Here is a 7,001-nt window from a genome sequence, read left to right as displayed (position 1 = left end):
ATGTTTGCCCTTTGGAGAAACATCAAGGCCCCAAATTCCAACCCAAACTTGGTGAAGTAGATCAAAATTGCAACTCGTAACGGCGTAACTAGCATATAAGAAGTCTTCGTGGAGAGTACAAGCCATCATTTGAGAATGCCCAAGGCAAGGCATCCCTCGGAGCTCTTACACTTAGAGGTATAGAGAGTATGCAATTTTTATTTTTTTTTATAAAGAGAGTATGCAATTTTTGTTATATAGTAATTCATTTAGTTACTACGCTATAAAAAATACTCTTTTTCTCAAACAATAATTAGTATAAAAATCAAGAATAACTACAAATTCATCAAAAATAACAATATAATTACAAAAGGAAAATAATTTGTTGAAACGATAACATTTAATCAAACCCACAAAAATTCCAGAAAACATAAAAACTCAAATCAGATATGCAATAATCGTGTACAAATAAATAATGATTGTACACAAAATCAACAATGGCTGTATAAAAATTAACAATTACAATATTCAAATTTACTTAATTTAAACTAATTTTGCTAAACTCAAAATTTTTTTTACAGATTTTCTATGACCCTTTGTTCTTTTTTGTTTTGTTTTCGTAAATAAAAAAAAAACTGATCTATCTCAATGGCCTTTTACTAATTTTGCAAAATATAAATTCCGACAAATAAAGTATTCAAAAACCATAATATGCCAATCATAGGGGTGAAAGTTCGGTTAGCGGTGTGATTTATAGTCCAAATCGAAACCAAAACCAAATCACATTAATTCGGTTTTGAAATTTTTTAAATCACATCACACCATATTATTATTGAAACCGAACCAAACCACACCGTTGTAAATTCGATTTTTCAAAAGAAAACCGAACCACACTGAAAATTTTCATTCTCTTCCTTTTTACTCCATCTAATTGGTCATTCACTCTAACATCGTCCACATTGGTAGACTAGGGCATCAAAAAACACAAGTTTTATTATTTTGGCCTTTATATATACAAGCTAAGAGACGCACACAATGTGTGTGTATACTATAAGTAATCTATCAAGCTCGATTTTTTATATTTTTTTTCACAATATTATCTCTTTAATTCTAATTCAAAAATATTAGTAGGTTTAAAAATGGTTGATAATTAAATATATATATATATATATATATATATATATATATATATATATATATTATTAAAAAAAATATGATGATGATGTTATGTAGGCTAATTATAAAATTTGACTTTCCTAAAAAATAAATATTAAAAACACAAACTTTAAAAAAAATCTGGTGTACAATAATTATTGTACATCCACTATAAAGATAGACTAATTTGATCAAAAGTTACCCCTGAAATAAATAAAAGTTACCCTAATATGCATAAAAGTAATCCAATACAAATAAAAATTATTAATAAAGAATCACATTTTAAATGACTAAAAATCAATTATTAGTGATTGAATGTAATTAAATTACCATTATAAAACTTTTCTTATTGTCTATATATATAAAAATTGTATTATGTATAAAGTTACCCAAAAAAAGGCAAAAAGTTACCCTAAAATTAGGTAAAAGTTATCCTTATACTACTCGATGTACAGTAATATTAGTGGAAACCGGGTGTATACAAAAGTTTTTGTATTAAAAAACACGGTAATTATTTATACTAGATGAAGCCCGTGCAATGCACGATTTGTTTGATTTTTTTTAAATAATATTTTTTTTTTTGTATTTATGAGCCTAAAATTTGTTATATATTTAGATAAAATTCCTAATATTAAAAGATAATATATAATATTTAATTAATTTAAACTTAAAAATCTCATTCACCAATTTTGCTTACATGTCATTTAAATTATTTAATTCTAAAAGAAATTAATAATCTCTTATTTAATTGGCTACTACTAAGATTTATAATCCTACATGGCGCGCTGAGAAAATTAGATCCTACGTGGCTCTCTAAAAACTCGGGAAAAAACTCCCCTTATATATATATATATATATATATATATATATATATATATATATATATATATATATATATATATATATATATATATATATATATATATATATATATATATATATATATATATATATATATATATTAGATTTTAATGGTTTTTTTCCTTTAAAAAAAAAAAAAAAAAAAAAAACTGAAAGGGATATTTTGGGAAAGTGATATTTATCACCGAAAACCCCCTTTCACTTTATATATAGTTTTGGGTTATGGTATAATTTGGATATGGGAAATAATTCGGTTTGGATTTTGGTTTATGGTTTTTCAAATTTTAAAATCGAAACCATACCATATTAATTCAATTTCGGAATTTCTCAAACCGCACCAAACCATATTAGAAAAAAACCGCACCATATTTATAATTCAGTTTGACTTGCGATTTGGTTCGATTTTAAACCACATTAGTTTCACCCCTAGCCAATCACATCAATGAACACCCAAAAATGATTAAACTCGTAATAATTGTAAGTATTTTAATCACTTGAATTTTTTAAAAATAATATAAACCCTAATTTCGTAATATTTGAGGTATTCTATTGGTTAGGGCTGTCAAACGTGTCGTGTCGTGGCGTGTTTGTGTCAATATTAAACGGGTTGAAAAACCCTTGACCCAAACCTAACCCATTTATTAAACGGGTTGAAAATCCTTGAACCAAACCTAACCCATTTATTAAACGGGTTACCCGGGTAACCTTTTAACCCACATAATATATAATAAACTAATTAATATTCAACATAATAATTAAAAAGATATACATCATTAACGATACTACAAGAGATTAAAGCTACTGATTTTGGCAAAAGATACTACAAGAACATAAAGATGATGGTTTTAGCAACCCAACCAATACATAAGAGTTGTCCCAAGTCTCAACCTTCAAAATGACAACTTCTAAAACATGCATCGGTACTTAAGTTCATGGATTACATATATGATTAAGTCTTAAATAAAGAGTAACTGAGTACTATCTAGAATCCTCTAAAGTGGAAAAGTGAAATGTAAAAAAGTTAAAAAAAAAAATATTTGTCCGCCAAACACTACCACAAAATGTGGAAAAAGTGACACTTAATACAGAACTATCAAGTTGGGTATGCGTTCTATAGAATTATATAAAACGCCTTTGTTGGAGGACGGTTTTATAAACTAAATTATACAGAACACCTCTCTTTAACAACAGTTTTATTTGATTTATCACATAATAAAAAAAATATACGAAAAATCTAACTTCATAATATAGAACGCCTAGGAATGGTCACAGTTTTGTAAGAAGAGTCAAACAAAACACCTCTATTAGAGAAACGTTCTAGCGCCTCTTTAGTTTAAAAATGAATCTAACCGACCTAAGCCCATTTATTCTCTTTGTGCGCCTCTTCATTAGCCTTCTAAATCTCAGCCCTCCATTTTTTCCCTTTAGAACCCACGATCTCCATCTTCTCCCACAAACAAAATTGATAAACTCCCATAAACCCACCTTCACCCATTTCAATTATTTTTTAAGCTTGAACCAAAAATAATTCTCCATAACTTCTTTTTCCTTCTTCTCTTAGTTTTTAAGCTTCAGACTATCTCCTTCACCACCGTTCTTCACCAAACTCTCTTATTGCCAGGGTCGATTTCAGGCCACCTTTGGCTCCGATTTTGTCAATGGAAGCGGCGCATCTTTCGTCTTGCGATTTCTTCTCTGATTTTCTAATGTTTATTTCTCATCTCTAGCCTGTATTAACGAAAATTTCTTTTTTTTTTTCTTCTTATTTTCGATCTAATATAGTTTCTATTTAATCCATAGATGTTTAATTAGTTTTAATCAGATTAATTTTAAGGAGTATTACTTTGGTTTTGGCCTGGGTTCAATGTTTGAGTTTTTGGGGGAAATAATTAGATTTTTGCATACTGTCTTTTTCAAAAAAATTAAATTGCTTTTCTTCTTAATTATTTTTTTTATGAAGATCCGTAACTGAATAGTTATTTACGAGTAGTACTAAATTTTTTTATCCTGAATTATCGATAATTTTGTTTTCCTTTTGATGCAGATTCATCAATGGAAGCAAGAATAGCCGACTTATTTGATTCGAACTTTTTTTTTTTAATTTTTTATCGCATTCTTCTCCATTATACATAGTATTGAGAATTTCAATTACTGTATTAATTTTTTTTTTTAAGTAGAATTGTATTATACGAAAGACTATAATACGAGTATGAGTTATAAATTTAGAATACGTATCATTTTGTTTGATTTAGCCTATTTTTACAGAATAGCAAATGTAAATACGATAAATAATGAACTGAAAATCATTTAAATATTTTCTAATTATTTTTTTTTTTTTAAAAAAACGAAGAAAAGAGGACCGTTAACTGGGACAGGCGTTCTATTTTCATATGATTATAGAACGCCTAATATGAGATGGGCATTCTCTTTGCCTGGTTTTTTTTATCTTTAGCGGATACAATTGGAAACGCCTATCTTGGATAGGTGTTATGTATTGTATTGTATTGAATATAGAACGCCTCAAATAGGCGTCTTATTTACTTTATAAGGCATCCCACTTGAAGGACGCCTCTAAGGCGTTCTATATTGCCTATTTCAGACGTTCTCTATTGCATATTTTGTAGTAGTGAAATTAAACCGCCAAACAATCCCCAAAATTTAAGTATAACGCCAATGTTTTCTACAACCAGTACAGTACAAGTTTAGAATAATGTTTCAAAAAAAAAAAGTTTAGAATAAAAAATTCAGGTTTCTTTTTCTACTTAATGATCGGGTTGAGCGTGTCGGGTTCGTGTTAACGGGTTGTCGTTCAACCCATTTACATAATCGGGTTATGCGTGTCGGTTTCGGGTTGAAAATTTCAACCCAAACCTAACCCGTTTAATTACGTGTCGTGTTCGTGTCGACCCAATTATTTAAACGGGTCGAGAATTCTTGACCCAAACCCGCTTATTTCGTGTCGGGTTTGTGTCGGGTTGTCGTGTCGTGTCAGCTTTTGACAGCCCTACTATTGGTTTTGCAATTTGTGAGTTTGTGGAAATTAAATTTATTGAAATTTTTATTATTGTTCATAAAAAAAAAATTTCATTCTGAAATTTAATTGAAAAATTACAATGAATTAGTGAAAATTATTTCAATACATCATCTTGAAATTTAATTGAAAAATTACAATGAATTAGTGAAAAATTTGATATGTTAAAAGGTTTTTAATTTTCTGTTTATTGTCTACTTTTTCAACTATTAGTAATGTAAATATGTCATTGCTATAGTTTTTACTCTCTCCTTGTTTTGTTGCAAAATGGCAAATTTGGAGCTGCAAAAAGATTGTTCTTGCATAAACCCATTTAATGTAGATTACATAAGTTTTTTTAGTTACTGGGATGGTTTAATATGATGCCTTATCTTAAGCTCATTTTTTTTTTCCTATGCCGAGTATTTGTCTTTTTGTACACAAATATACAACCTACCAGAATCACCACTGCCTCTAGTCAAGGCTCCCTAAAGTAATAAGCAAGGCTAAGTGTTGATGCTTTAAAGTTAAGTGCGAAAAACTAAGAGAGCACAAGTAAAAAAAGCAAGTTAGAAAGTTTTAAAGAGAGATAATAGGTTTCTCAAAAGATGATTTATAATGTTTAATGTTTAATAGAGTTGAAATTAGGGGCCGTTTGGTTCGCGCGGGGGAATCAGAATGGAATGAACAAAGGGAATGTAGGAGAATGGAATGAAACCCTTTCCAAGTACTATGTTGTTTGGTTTTCAATAAACAAAGTGACGAATCACCACCACCACACATCCCCTTTATTCACTTTTCCAGCCACCAGGAGCCACCCCACCGCCCAGCCACAACGTCGACGGGAATCGGCAGCCCTGGGCGCACCTCCCCCACCCCTCGCAGCCCCTAACCTCCCCGGAAAAACTTCCACCACCACGCAAACGGGTTTCGAGGGTGGGGGGAAGGTCGGCCGACGTTTTTAAGGGGAGGGATGGTGTTTTCTAGGGTTTTTGCGTGGTAGTGGAAGTTTTTCCGGGGAGGGAGGTATTTTCGAGGTGAGAGGTGGGGGAGGTGCGCGGGCTCCGGCGAGTTGTGGGGGAAGTGCGGCGAGTCCGGCGGTGGGGACTGGTTCCGTGGCAAGGTGGTTGGGCTAGTTCCGGCAAGTACAACGGTGGTGGGTATGGTGGCTAGGGAAAGGGAATGGGAAAGTCTAGGAGGGTGGGGAATCAATGTAGACTAAAAATGGGTGAACTCAAAAATAAAAATGGGTAAAGGGAATAAAAAAAGTGACAAACAAACAACAACAAAGGGAATGATATCAGTTCATTCCGATTCCCTTTGATTATTAACCCCAACCAAACGGCCCCTTACAATTGTGTGGATGATACAAAAATGAGGGGAAGGATCCCTATTTATAGTCCTCTTTACAACCTAGACAGAGACTTCCTATCTAGATTGTTCATAACTGGAGGGTTCTACAAACACAAGTAATGTTTTTTTTTTAGGGAATTTCCCACCTATACTCTACTCTAATTTTTTCTTTTTAGTTTCTTTGTAGAATTATTAATTTTCCTAATAACTTTATTATGAAATATTTAATTATTTATTGTTATGATTAACTTTTGAGTTCATTTTTCTAATGAATTCATATTTGAATTTCAATTACAGTTAATTTTAAAAATTAAGCATGGCACGAGAATTATGTAGTATATCTACCTTTTAAAAGTATGAGAAAACACTTATGAGTGTGAGGACAATTTGTTGGGGTTTGGTGAGTCCGACTCACCACGGAAACAACCCCGACCCAAGGAACCACTCGTAATTAATAAAACCATAAAGCATAAATAAATAAACACAAGAAAAGGAAGAACGAATCATACCCTTGAAGCGAGCTTCGCCCTCTCAAAACAGGCTCTTACTTGAAAGCCTTGAGCACCGCAAATGCCGTGCCTCCAACGGTATCCACCCACAAAGGACGAACACGACTTTTTAGGTCCGCTACCTTGGAGTTAGC

General features: G+C 31.6%; 1 long non-coding RNA gene across 1 annotated transcript; it reads left to right on the top strand.

The window, feature by feature from the left end:
* Positions 1-3,322: 3,322 nt before the first annotated feature.
* On the top strand, positions 3,323-4,239 carry LOC145640863 (uncharacterized). The gene is made up of 2 exons (XR_014114989.1): positions 3,323-3,703; positions 4,040-4,239. It is a non-coding gene; the product is annotated as an uncharacterized LOC145640863 (long non-coding RNA).
* The last annotated feature ends 2,762 nt before the right edge of the window (positions 4,240-7,001 follow it).

Source organism: Chenopodium album, chromosome 7 (genome assembly GCF_948465745.1).
Source record: "Chenopodium album chromosome 7, dcCheAlbu1.1, whole genome shotgun sequence".
Classification (NCBI taxonomy): domain Eukaryota; kingdom Viridiplantae; phylum Streptophyta; class Magnoliopsida; order Caryophyllales; family Amaranthaceae; genus Chenopodium; species Chenopodium album.
This window is presented reverse-complemented; position numbering and strand designations above follow the sequence as displayed.